The sequence below is a fragment of the Chionomys nivalis genome, chromosome Y, assembly GCF_950005125.1.
Source record: "Chionomys nivalis chromosome Y, mChiNiv1.1, whole genome shotgun sequence".
Classification (NCBI taxonomy): Eukaryota; Metazoa; Chordata; class Mammalia; order Rodentia; family Cricetidae; genus Chionomys; species Chionomys nivalis.
In genome coordinates, this window is record NC_080113.1 from 6,199,148 (window position 1) to 6,213,754 (window position 14,607).

The 14,607-nt window shown below is 40.6% G+C and overlaps 1 pseudogene; it reads left to right on the plus strand.

Annotated features, from left to right (window-relative positions):
- Positions 1–14,607, plus strand: part of LOC130868815 (transmembrane protein 132B-like) — a 103,750-nt pseudogene that overhangs the window by 13,517 nt on the left and 75,626 nt on the right.

Sequence of the window (14,607 nt, forward strand, 5' to 3'; positions counted from 1 at the left end):
AGCCTCCCCGCCCCACCTCATAGGACTTTGGTGACCTGGGTGATTCAGCCCCATCTGGCTATCAAGTGGCTGTGTAATGTGGCATTGGAGACTCAGGAAAAGAGTTTTAATTTTTTTTCATAAGTGCCATGGATGAGTGAAGGCAGGAAGTCTTGGGAGGATATTCTAGAAATAATTCAGTTTATCAGGCATTGTTGCACCTCCAGGTGTACAGCAGAATATGCATTAGGAGTGATAGCTGCTTAGGAAATGCCACTTGAACTGGTTTACAGTGGTTACCCAGTGACCCAAGCAGTAGTTATTGTTGCTCAGTGATAAATACCTGCCCACTAGAAGGGATGTGTACAGAGAGCCAGGCTGAGTGTCACTTCCTTGGAGACTGTGCCACTAATCCAGCATGCTCAGAAACTGGTGAAAAGCAGTTAAGAAACCTTACTTCTTCCATACCTATTGTAACGGTTCATCTTGTTCCTTTAAGAGACAAGTCTCATCCTCTCCCTCCCCCATCCACCAAGGCAAGGGAAACTTTGTTCTGCTTCCAGTCTGAGCTTCCCTTACTTTCCATCTCTCTCCTGAAGAGGAAGCTGATACCATGACCTCTCTCCCCCTTTCTCTGCTCTTCCCCCTTTCCCTTCCATTCCATCATCCATTAAATAAATACCCACTTTCTCTGCATGGTGCATCTCTGTCTCTTACCCTCTGAGCAGTTCTCACCTGCCATGTGGCTCATTGCCTGAGTCCCACTGCCTCCACTGAGACCTGTGGTGTTTTATTTTTACCATAATATTTGGTTATGGCACTGAGTTGTGGCAGTGGGTCCCAGGAAGGGAGCTGTGTAGAGGGTGAGATCTGCTCGGCGGGTGAGGGACAGAGATGTGCCATGCAGAAAAAGTTGGTATTTATTTAGTGGATTATGGAATGGAAGGAAAATGGTGTAAAGGGAGAAGGGGGAAGAGGAGAGAGAGAGGGGGGGAGGAGAAGGAGGAGGAGGAGGAGAGGAGAGGAGAGGAGAGGAGCCATGGCCTACAGTGGTTGCTCAAGATGATCTCCGAGCCCCACAGCAGGTGAGATTCCCCGGGGCCCATGTTCTATGCATGAAGTTAGCTCTGCCCTATTATGGCTCCTTGCAAGGAGGCCAGATCTGGCAGCTCCTGAATCCCCTTGCATTTTTCCAGTTTGTCTCTGTCTCAGGGCTTAACTACATCTTCCTGTATCCTTTGTTTTCCAATAAGTTGATCTGTGCTAGACATGGTTAGCTACTAGACCATGATCAAGGAATCCCCTGTTCTCATTCCTGCCAAACAGAGAGAAGGTGAATATTTTGAGGCTTGAAGATTCCATTTCAGTTACTTGAACAAGAATGGCTACCAGATTGCCCTATTGATGACAGGGATTGACAATGCTAAGATGCCCCTGGGTCTTTAAACATGCACTAAAAAAATTTATAAAGGAGACAGGGGCATGGTACCATGCAATCAAACCATTCACATACCACCTCATTTACCAAGAACTTCCTCCAAGAGTGTTCCTGATAAAGGGTGTTCCAAGTGACATTATCTTGAATGGTAGCCTGACTGGTTACATCTGAAATTCATTCAGATAAATCATCTAATTTGTCTGAGTGTCTCCATAAAGGCCAAAGTCACACTCCATGGGAAGGCATGCAATAAATTAATTTACACTTTAATGTATTCATCAAAGTGCATTCTTGGCACCTTATTTCAGTGATAGAGGAGTTACTTTCATTTAATAAAGAAACTGCCTTGGCCCCTTTAATAGGACAGAAAATTAGGTAGGCGGAGTAGACAGAACAGAATGCTGGGAGAAAGAAGCCGAGTCAGGAGTCGCCATGATTCTCCCACTCCAGACAGACGCAGGCTAAGATCCTCCCTGGTAAGCCAGCTCGTGGGGCTACACAGAATATTAGAAATGGGTTAGATAAATATGTAAGAGCTAGTCAATAAGAGGCTGGAGCTAATGGGCCAAGCAATGTTTAAAAGAATACAGTTTCTGTGTAATTATTTTGGGTAAAGCCATGCGGGCGGCCAGGTGCCGGGGACGAAGCCCCGCTCCTCCTATTACAACAGAGTGGCACCCAACGTGCTAATGAACTCCATGTAAAACCTGAGAGGGCTTAAGAAGGACACAGAGAGAATTTAAGACAGATTTTTGCTGTTTGTGGGGTGCGTGCCGCAAAGAAGTTGTCCTGACTCAGCAACAGGAAAAAAATGGCTGTTTTAAAATGCCGGCTTTCTGGGCTGTGCCGCCATCGCGATCTCTGTCTGGCTCCTGCTGGAGACAGAGCCTTTGAATGGAGCATTTGGAGTAAAGGGCTACGGCTTGCTTGATGGCAATGTGGACTGCTGTGTGCCTGGAACTGTGTGTGGCTCAGGGGCACCAAATGGCTCTGAGGCAGGAGGGCTTAGCTCCGCCATGCTGAACTGTGCTGGTCTCAGGCAGGAACTACCATAATTACCATAATAACAGCGCAATTAAGGTTTGGACTGAGCAGGACACAGGCGGTACTGTATTATCTGTACATGGTGCAACTTAAGTTTTTAAGAAGTGCTTAACATTTTAAGAAATGCTCCTGGATAGTAAAAAAATTACAGATTCACAATAAAACTGATTCAGACACTGTTGGATGAGTGTACGTAGGCTTGAGAGAAAAAAAATATAGAGAAAAAAAATAAAGTTAATGCCCTTAAAAAAAGGGGGGATAAAGTCTTTAAAGAGACAGTACAGATAGTTATAGTTAAAAGAAATAAATAAAAATAAGCCACGTAAAAATGGAAAATTCACAGAGAGTCTGGATTCTTTGTATTATTGTGTTTTCTTTAAAATTTTTGACTGTAAAGGAGCTAAGTGCAGAGAGACATTTCATTATATGGGCTGCCAAGCGGAACCAGAATGGATATCATAAGGGTATTATGATTTCAGAATATGGGTCTAAGGATATGATGTGTTGGAGAGGGTCTTCTTTTGTTTTCACAGAGGACGAGACCCTGTTGATTGCTTCTGTATCAATATGGTATGATAGACTACGCCCTCCTGAAAGGTTGCTGTGAACACGCTCAAAAAATTGCTTCACTCAACTGCCCACTGAGATGAATGACCCTGACAAACAGGTTACACCATGAAAGATCTGAATAACAGTGCCCCCATTCAGCAGAAAGCAGTTTGGAGAGAAAAAAACTGCGCCCATGTTCCCAAATATGGTTTATAAATGTTCTTTTACATTTAAAGAGGGATATGATATAGATATGAATAATTTGCATTGGTATGGATTTTAAGGTCAATTTTGTTATATGTATATGTATTTCTGATCTTGATTAAGGTATTGTGATTGTGTAGTTCATTTAAAAATGTAATGTATAATTAGGAAATATAGGTTGTTACTGGATAATCATAAATAATAGTCAAGCTTGTAGTCATGTTAGTTAGATTTTCTAGATGTGCATAGATATATTTCAATTAGGCATTCTTTATATCTTTCAAAGACTACAGAACATGGCATTTAATGTTTTAATAACTTAGGACTTTTCATGACAATGAGACACGTCTGCTTCTGGTAGCACCAGCTACTTCAAGAGGGAGATGGGCATTGAAGAGGCTCCTTATGGAGTTTGATAGCCATTTGGGCAAGAAACTGCTCTTGCATGGACTGATGCATAAACTGGACACAAAGAACCTGCAGAGAGAGGACTGCTGAACTTGCCTAAAGGTGAGATGGTCTTTTGGGGTTCCTGACTCATGAAAGAGTCTACGAGACATTCTGCAGGACACAGCAGAAAGTGACTGAACTGTCTTTGGAATTTTCCTGCTTCATGGAAATGTCTGCTGAAAACTATGGGCCGTAGGCCGAAGATGGATGCCCCAATGATACAAAAGAACTTTGGGTGACTGTCCAGGCAGCGAGATGTCTCTCTCATTTCTAAAGTTTGAAGTTTCTTATTTCTTGTTTACTTAGGTAATATTATATCCTTCTGTAGTCTTTGATGGAGTTGAAGAATGGTTAGTTATAGTTATAGTTTTCCTTACTTATGATAAAAGATAAAATAGATATAAATATTGTAACTGTAATTCTTGCTTGATAACCGTTTTGTTATATGTAATTTTACTATGTTAAAGTTAAAGCCTTTCTTTATTGTTTAAACAAAAAAAGGAGAAATGATGGAGGAGTTACTTCCATTTAATAAAGAAACTGCCTTGGCCCATTTATAGGCCAGCCCTTAGGTGGGTGGAGTAAACAGACAGAATGCTGGGAGAAAGAAGCCGAGTCAGGAGTCGCCATGATTCTCCCACTCCAGACTGACACAGGTTAAGATCTTTCCTGGTAAGCCAGCTCATGGTGCTACACAGAATATTAGAAATGGGTTAGATCAATATGTAAGAGCTAGCCAAGAGGCTGGAACTAATGGGCCAGGCAGTGTTTAAAAGAATACAGTTTCCATGTAATTATTTGGGGGCATAAGCTAGCCATGCGGGCGGCTGGGTGCCGGGGACGCAGCCCTGCTGCTCTTATCACAACATTTCAGTGGGCAAGAGCATGTTGATTATACAGGGTCAAGGCATACAAAGATCTAAGACCATCACATACAGAAATTCTCCTTTATCTGCAGATACCAATAATGTCCCAAGAAATTCATGTTTGTAATTTGGAGGAACCCAGTTATAATACTGTGCTCTGGTTTTGTTTTCCTTAGGAAGCCATAGTCAGTTCCTGGATTTTTTTCAGTGATGGCTCAGTAACACCTTCAGACATTTATGATCCCAAGGATTTCTCACTGACCATTTCCTCCTTGGATGAAATGGTGGTGTCCACCCAGCCAAATCTTCAGACCAGATGGCCAATCATAGTTGCCAAGGATGAAGGAAAAGGACCCTGATCAAGCTAGAAATGTCAATCAGTGAATCTTGTCAGAAGAACAAGAGGAAGAGTACTTTTGCTGTGGGTAAAGGGAGTGTCAAGGTCAGATTTGAACATGGGACACATGAGCAGTAAGGAGGCAGCAATGACACTGATGGCATAAACTGGGAATACAAAGGCCACCTCAGAAATTCCATAGAACATGAGGGAATCCAGGAGCAAACAGCCCAGGATTGGTTCCAACATGGTGCACCAGTTGATCATGAGGACAGAACCAACAAAAGCACAACCCCACTATAGACATAAGTCAAAAAACAATCCCACACCAGCATGGAATTATGATTAATAAAAGGGTTATTTATTTAAAAGGAAAACTTACAGATCACTGTCCTAGACAACAGCCCTCTGCACGACCAGGAACAGAGTCTGGTAGCCCGAAGTGGAGCCAGAAGCAAGAGAGAGAGGGAGGGAGGGAGGGAGGGAGGGAGGGAGGGAGGGAGGGAGGGAGGGAGAGAGAGAGAGAGAGAGAGAGAGAGAGAGAGAGAGAGAGAGAGAACAGGGCTATCACTGCTTTTTTTAAAAAAAGCAAAAGAGACCATGCCCAAGTGGGCTGGTATCTTAAAGGCTATTGGCTGCTGGAGCAGAAGGAGCTCCAACAGCACCCCACAGTCTCCCATGGGAGGAAAGTTGCTCAAAGGTAGAGCAGATGCCTTCACAGGCTTCCCTACTCAAGAGAAGTTACCAGAATCCAATAACTTTGGAGACCTCACAATGACAACCAGGGACTTAACATATTTGGAAATTGGCATGTACGCCTGCTCTGTGTCTTATATCTGGTCATCTTGGTCTTCCCGATCAACTGTCTTTCTTCTTGCCATTGGACATTCTTATATATCTCAGTGGCAGAGGTCTCACTGAAGACAAGAAGAAAGAACTTTTTATTTCCTTTTTTTCATATGAAGTTTAACAAATTTGGAGAAAGTTATGTCACAAATATTTGTTTTCATTGTCAGCTTGTTAGTTATTTGCAGATCTCCTGGGGGTGAAGTTCTGAGGGCAGAGAGACTCCAACATCACAGTATGGATATAAATACTTTGTGCCCAACACAGTGTATTATTCAAACTAAAATATAAAGCAGGATTGAAGGGCTGGAGATATGGCTTGATGGCTATGTACACTTGTTGCTCTTGTACAGGACCTGGAGTTCAGATCACAGCACCGACATGGTGGTCACAATCTTCTAATTCCAGCTTCATGGGATCTGATGACTCTTCTGGCTGCTCTGGGTACTGCACTCATGTACAAATACACAGACACAAATACACATAACTTGAAAAAAACCAAATATTTTTAAAAAGCAGGATTGATCTACACAGAAAGTCATAAAGACACAGCTTCATATTCAACTCCTGACTTTGTAGATTAAAACAAAACAAACCAATGTTCCAAGTTATCAATATATAAACATTGTCCATACAATGACTAAAAGAAAAACTACCCTCATTTGTCACTTTTACAGAGAAGAAACCACCTCAGGCATCTTTTGGTAGAGAAAGCAATGGTTTTTCCAAATCCATAGCTATACAAGAATGACCCAGAGCCCAAGAATCTGCTGTTACAAGCTATGGTATTAACTCAAAGTTGCAAGGAAAAAATATTTTTGCATAGTTTTCAATAAAAGTGCTGTTTATGAATAGCCTCAAGAAAGGCAGAGATTTGGCTTGGCAAAATGTGACATTTCTGTTTATAACAATGATGTAACTAGAAAATCAGACATTTGACTAGTATGGCTCATTGTGAACTAACCACAGCATTGTTAGCTCTCAACAATGGAATTTTTAGAGGCCCCAATAGGAAGCACAAGCAGGAGGCCACTGATATCATAGGACTTATATCTGAGCCCCTCAGAGAAGATGTTTTCTCATCCCTCTGCTCTCATTTTGTATATGCCCAGGCTGTAAATATGGCAGCCTTCCCTCCCATAATCATGACTGAACAGCTAAGAGCTTCTCCCTCCCTCTCATACTCCCAGCACTGCAGTGTGTTGACAAACAGGCTTAGGTATGCACATCATGTGCCTCAGCCTCCAGAACTATGTTTGCTTGCTTCTGTGTATAGAATGACTTCTAAGAACCAGATCAAATGGGGTCCCAGAAACCTTTGACTAGAGAATGAAGCAAGAACATTAAGATATTGCAAAGGTTGACTCTCATCTTTTGATGCTGAGAGCTCTTTAGTTAGTCACCTACATTTAGAAAGGTTGGGGTGAGAGTGGGTAAACCCAAACCACTTGAGCAGGGCAGTGGAGTTCCAGATAAGTGCAGTTCTTTGTATGAGCTGTTTTCAATCCTATCTCCCATCACAGGATAGTGGGAATCAATAGTGAGGTACCTACCTGGAAGCAAGGGAAGAAAAATTAGACTGTTTACTAATGATTAGCTGAGACTTTAGGCTTGCCCATAGCTTAGCAGGAAATTAGCATGGGAAAGTAAAGACTTCCTGTGATGGACATAATGGAAGTGGGCAGGGAAGAGCTGACCATGATTTTGAAGATGCCTCCATAGGTCTCTTAGACACTCAGGGAATTTGCCTCAGTGCACATTTTAGTGTGTCTTTGTGTTAGGACACCACCACCTCAAATCAAAGCCAAATGGCAGGTTCTGAGGGAGACAACCCTTTTAACATGTGACACATAGTTTCGTATATACAGATACAACATGAACACATGTGTCCACATCTCTCTGTGTGTGAATACCAAGGAGTCATGGACTCAGTCATTTGGTGGTTATCAAAAAAACCTGTCAGTCATTCTCAGATTTGGCTTGGGCAAGATTCAGAACCACAGTGTCCTGGCAGCATCTTATGTTCTAAATATCTCCTGTGGCTCATAAACTGGTTATCTCAATGGATTTTCTCCCAAGTCAAATATGATGTTTGTGATACCCCTTAAATACCTGAACTAAAATGAGGGAGACGGCATAAACAAGCAAGCCTTAAAATCCAATTTCCCAGGGCCAAGAATTGACCTAGACTTCAGTTTGTATGGTTGTGATATCCAAATTATAACTCTTGATATATTTATTTTATATATTAATGATTATTTAAACTAGCCAGACATACTTTATCAAGTCCCTTGCTCTGCCACAGGAATGATGTTTATGCTCAGATTCATCCTGGGGGAGTCAGGAGAGAGCAATAGGCTATAAGTTCTCTGGCTACAGAGAGGGAGGTTGAGACATGAGATGGGTAAAGGTAGTGTGACCCACAATGTTCAGACAATGGTGTTACTGTCTTCAAGATACACATGTGGTGCTTTTGGGATCAAGGCATAGGGACTCAAGAGGCAGATGCCACACCAAAAAACTGGAGCTGAATGGCAGGAGTGCTGGGTTTGAGAGACTCGTAAACACAGTGGGAGCTTGAGCCAGAAAGCAGAATCTAACTAATGTCTATCTGGTATGCAGGTCAGGGTACAGCCCCAGACTGTGGCAATTCCTAGCTGTCTAGGCAGAATGTTTCTATTTATAGACATGAAAACAACCAAGACATGCATTGATTTTATTTTACTACTTGGCCACACCTATGTTTTGAAGTAATTTGTAACTCATTTAAGGTTTAGGAATTCCCGTTTGGGCATTCTGATCAACATTTTACTGACTCACTCTTTTCAGAGCTGGAGAAATATAAGGAAAGAATTCAGTCTGTAAAGTTTACTACTAAAAAATGACCGGAGTTAACAACCACTGGTCATTAATGTCACTTAATGTCAATGGACTCAACTCACCTATAAAAAGGCACAGACTAAGAGAATGGATACATACGTAAAAGAAACATTGCTAAAACTCAAGGCAGCCATCAAACCGCACACGTTAATGGTAGGAGATTTTAACAATACTTTCTCACCAATGGACAGGTCAATTAGATAGAAACATAACAGAGAAATAAGAGAATTAATGGAGGTAATGAATCAAATGGACTTAACAGACATCTATAGAATATTCCACCCAAATAGGAAAGAATATACCTTCTTCTCTGCAGCTCATGGAACCTTCTCGAAGATTGACCACATACTCGGTAACAAAGAAAACATCCACACTTACAAAAAAATATTAATAACCACCTGTATCTTATCAGATCACCATAGATTAAAGCTAGAATTCAGCAACAATGCTACCCCCAGAAAGCCTACAAACTCATGGAAACGGAACACTCAACTACTGAACCATACCTGGATTAAGGAATAAATAAAGAAAGAAATTAAGTCTTCCTTGAAGTCAATGAAAATAAAGAAACAACATACTCAAACCTATGGGACACTATGAAAGCAGTCCTGAAAGGAAAGTTCATAGCACTAAGTGCTCACTTAAAGAAAACAGAGAAAGCACACATTGGAGACTTAACATCCCACCTGAAAGCTCTTGACAAAAAGAAGCAGACTCACCTAGAAGGAGTAGAAGAATGGAAGTAATCAAACTGAGGGCTGAAATCAACAAAATAGAAACACAGAAAACAATTGAAAGAATCAATGAAACAAAAAGCTGGTTCCTGGAGAAAATCAACATGATTGATAAACCACTATCCATACTAGTGAAAGGGCAGAGAGAGAATTTGCAAATTAATAAAATCAGAAATGAAAAGGGGGACATAACCACAGACACAGAGGAAATTCAGAGAATCATTAGATCTTACTACAAAAGCCTGTATGCCACAAAACTGGAAAATGTTAAAGAAATGGACACTTTTTTAGATGAATACCATATACCAAAGTTAAACCAGAACCAGGTGAAAACCTAAATAGACCTGTGAGTCGCGAAGAATTAGAAGCTGGTATCAAAAACCTCCCTTCAAAAAAAAGTCCCAGACTAGATGGTTTCAATGCAGAATTCTACCAGAACTTCCAAGAAGACCTAATACCTATACTGCTAAATGTAATTCACAATATAGAAACAGAAGAGTCATTGCCAAATTCCTTTTATGAAGCTACAGTAACTCTGATACCAAAACCACGCAAAGACTCAACCAAGAAAGAGAATCACAGGTCAATCTCACTCATGAACATCGACACAAAAATCCTCAACAAAATACTGGCAAACCGAATCCAAGAACAAATTAAAAAATTATCCATTATGATCAAGTAGGCTTTATTCCAGACATGCAGGGTTGGTTTAACATACGCAAATCTATCAATGTAATCCATCATATAAATAAACTGAAGGAAAAAAACATATGATAGTTTCATTAGATGCTGAAAAAGCATTTGACAAAAATCAATATCCCTTTATGATAAAAGGCTTGGAGAGATTAAGGATACAATGTCATATCTAAATATAATTAAAGCTATTAACAGCAAGCCGACAGCTAATATCATATTAAATGGAGAGAAACTTAAAGCCCTCCCACTAAAATCAGGAACACGCCAAGGCTGTCCACTCTCCCAATACCTCTTCAATATAGTTCTTGAAGTCTTAGCAATAGCAATAAGACAACATAAGGGGATTAAGAGGATTCGAATTGGAAAGGAAGAAGTTAAACTTGCGTTATTTCAGATGATTAGATAGTGTACTTAAGCGACCTCAAAAACTCCACCAAAGAACTTCTACAGATGATAAATACCTTTAGTAATGTGGCAGGATACAAGATCAACTCCAAAAAATCAGTCGCCCTCTTATACACAAAGGATATGGAAGCAGAGAGGGAAATAAGAGAATCATCACCTTTCATGATAGCAACAAACAGCATAAAATATCTTGGGGTAACTCTAACCAAGGAAGTGAAAGATATATTTGACAAGAACTATAAGTCTTTGAAGAAAGAAATTAAAGAGGATACCAGAAAATGGAAGGATCTCCCTTGCTCTTGGATTTAGAGGATCAACATAGTAAAAATGGCAATTCTACCAAAGGGAATTTATCGATTCAATGCAATCCCCATCAAGGTCCCATCAAAATTCTTCACAGATCTTGAGAGGACAACAATCAACTTTATATGGAAAAACAAAAAACCCAGGATAGCCAAAACAATCTTATACAATAAAGGAACTTCTGGAGGCATTAACATCCCTTACTTCAAAATCTATTACAGAGCTACAGTAATGAAAACAGCATGGTACTGGCATCAAAACAAACAAGTCGACCAATGGAATCATATAGAAGACCCGGATTTGAACCCACAAACCTATGAACACCTCATTTTCGATAAAGGAGCTAAAAGTGTACAATGGAAGAAAGAAAGCATCTTCAACAAATGGTGCTGGCACAACTGGATGTCAACCTGTAGAAGAATGAAGATAGACCCATATCTATCACCATGCACAAAACTTAAGTCCAAATGGATCAAAGACCTCAATATCAATCTGAACACACTGAAGCTGATAGAAGAGAAAATGGGAAGTACCCTACAACATATGGGCACAGGAGATCACTTCGTATATATAAGCCCAGCAGCACAGACATTAAGGGAAACATTGAATAAATGGGACCTCCTGAAACTGAGAAGCTTCTGTAAAGCAAAGGACACTGTCACTAAGAAAAAATGGCACCCTACTGACTGGGAGAAGATCTTCACCAACCCCACAACAGACAAAGGTCTGATCTCGAAAATATATAAAGAACTCAAGAAACTAGACGTTAAAATAGTAATTAACCCAATTAAAAAATGGGGCACTGAACTGTACAGAGAATTCTCAACAGAAGAAGTTCAAATGGCCAAAAGATACTTAAGGTCATTCTCAACCTCCTTAGCGATCAGAGAAATGTAAATCAAAACAACTTTGAGATATCATCTTACAAGTGTCAGAATGGCTAAAATCAAAAACACCAAGGATAACCTTTGCTAGAGAGGTTTTGGAGAAAGGGGTACCATCATCCATTGCTGGTGGGACTGCAAACTTGTGCAACCACTTTGGAAATCAGTGAGGCGGTTTCTCAGAAAAATTGGGATGAACCTACCCCTGAACCAAGCAATACCACTCTTGGGAATATACCCAAGAGATGCCTTATCATATGACAAAAGCATTTGTTCAACTATGTTCATAGCAACATTATTTGTAATAGCCAGAACCTGGAAGCTTCCTAGGTGTCCTTCAATAGAAAAATGGGTGAAGAAAGTGTGGAATATATACACATTAGAGGACTACTCTGCGGTAAAAAACAATGACTTCTCGAATTTTGCATGCAAATGGATGGAAATAGAAAATACTATCCTGAGTGTGGTAACCCAGACCCAAAAAGAAGATCATGCGATGTACTCACTCATAATTTGTTTCTAGCCATGGAGAGGGGCCACGGAATCTATAATTTGTGGTCCTAAAGAATCTAAACAAAAGGGCAAACCCAAGGAAAAACATATAGTTATCCTCTTGGCTATGGGAAATAGACAAGATTGCTGGGCAAAAAATTGGAATCTTGGGGGTAGGGTGTGATGGGGGTAAGAGGAGATGGAGAGAGAAAAGTGTGAAGGAGAGGATGAGGAGAACTCGGGGAAAGGATGATTGGGGATATAGGAAGGTTGGAAAAAGGAGCAGGGAAACTCATATCTGAGTTAAGGGAGCCACCTAAGGGTTGGCAAGAGACTTAAACTTGGAGTGGCTACCAGATGCCCAGGGCAATGTCCCCAGTTAGTTCCTTGGCTCCTGAGCGTAGGGAACCTGAAATGAACCTACTCTTTAGCCATACTGATGAATATCTTGCATATCACCATAGAACCTTCATCTAGCGATGGATGGAGATAGATACATAGGCCCACACTGGAGCACCAGACTGAGCTCCCAAGGTCCTAATGAAGAGCAGACGGAGGGAGAACATTTACAACGAAGTCAGGACCACGAGGGGTGAACCCACCCACTGAGAGAGTGGGGCCAATCTATTGGGAGCTCACCAAGGCCAGCTGGACTGTTACTGAAAAAGCATGGGATAAAACCGGACTCTCTGAACATGGTGGAAAATGAGAGCTAACGAGAGGCCAAGGACAATGGCGTGGGGTTTTGATCCTACTTCACGTTCTGGCTTTGTGGGAGCCTAGACAGTTTAGATATTCACCTTCCTAGACCTGGATGGAGGGTGGAGGACCTTGGAATTTTCACAGGGCAGGGAACCCTGACTGCTCCTGGGACTGGAGAGGGAGGAGAAGAGGAGTGGGGGGAGGCGGAGAGGGGTGGGAGGATGGGGAGGGAAATGGGAGGCGGGGATGAGGCAGAAAATATTTTTTTCAAGAAAAATAATAATAAAATTAAAAAAATTAATAGAAGAAAAATCACTAATCAAGGAGTCCAACAATGACCACAATAACTCAGACATCTAGAGACCCTTCACCAGCGCAACTCAAAGAAGGGAAATACACAAAATCTACTACTAAAAAAGTGACCGGAGTTAACAACCACTGGTCATTAATATCACTTAATATCAATAGACTCTACTCACCTATAAAAAGGCACAGACTAAGAGATTGGATATAAAAACAGCATGCAACATTCTGCTGTTTACAAGAAACACACATCAACCACAAAGACAGTCACCTACTCAGAGTAAAGTGTTGGGATAAGGCTTATCAAGTAAATGGACCTAAGAAACAAGCAGGTTTTGCCATACTAATTTCTAACAAAGTTGACTTCAAACTTAAATCAATCAAGAGATGGAGAGGGACATTTTCTACTCATAACAGGAACAATTCATCTGGATGAAGTCTCAGTCCTGAATATCTATGACCCTAAAATAAAAGCACCCACATACGTAAAAGAAACATTGCTAAAACTCAAGGCAGCCATCAAACCGCACACATTAATAGTAGGAGACTTTAATACTCCTCTCTCACCAATGGATAGGTCAATTAGACAGAAATCTAACAGAGAAATAAGAGAATTAATGGAGGTAATGAATCAAATGGACTTAACAGACATCTATAGAATATTCCACCCAAATAGGAAAGAATATACCTTCTTCTCTGCAGCTCATGGAACCTTCTCGAAGATTGACCACATACTCGGTAACAAAGCAAACATCCACACTTACAAAAAAATATTAATAACCACCTGTATCTTATCAGATCACCAAAGATTAAAGCTAGAATTCAGCAACAATGCTATCCCCAGAAAACCTACAAACTCATGGAAATGGAACACTCAACTACTGAACCATACCTGGATTAAGGAATAAATAAAGAAAGAAATTAAGTCTTCCTTGAAGTCAATGAAAATGAAGGAACAACATACTCAAACCTATGGGACACTATGAAAGCAGTCCTGAAAGGAAAGTTCATAGCACTAAGTGCTCACTTAAAGAAAACAGAGAAAGCACACATTGGAGATTTAACATCCCACCTGAAAGCTCTAGACAAAAAAGAAGCAGACTCACCTAGAAGGAGTAGAAGAATGGAAGTAATCAAACTGAGGGCTGAAATCAACAAAATAGAAACACAGAAAACAATTGAAAGAATCAATGAAACAAAAAGCTGGTTCCTGGAGAAAATCAACATGATTGATAAACCCCTATCCATACTAGTGAAAGGGCAGAGAGAGAATTTGCAAATTAATAAAATCAGAAATGAAAAGGGGGACATAACCACAGACACAGAGGAAATTCAGAGAATCATTAGATCTTACTACAAATGCCTGTATGCCACAAAACTGGAAAATGTTAAAGAAATGGACACTTTTTTAGATGAATACCATATACCAAAGTTAAACCAGGACCAGGTGAAAACCTAAATAGACATGTGAGTCGCGAAGAATTAGAAGCTGGTA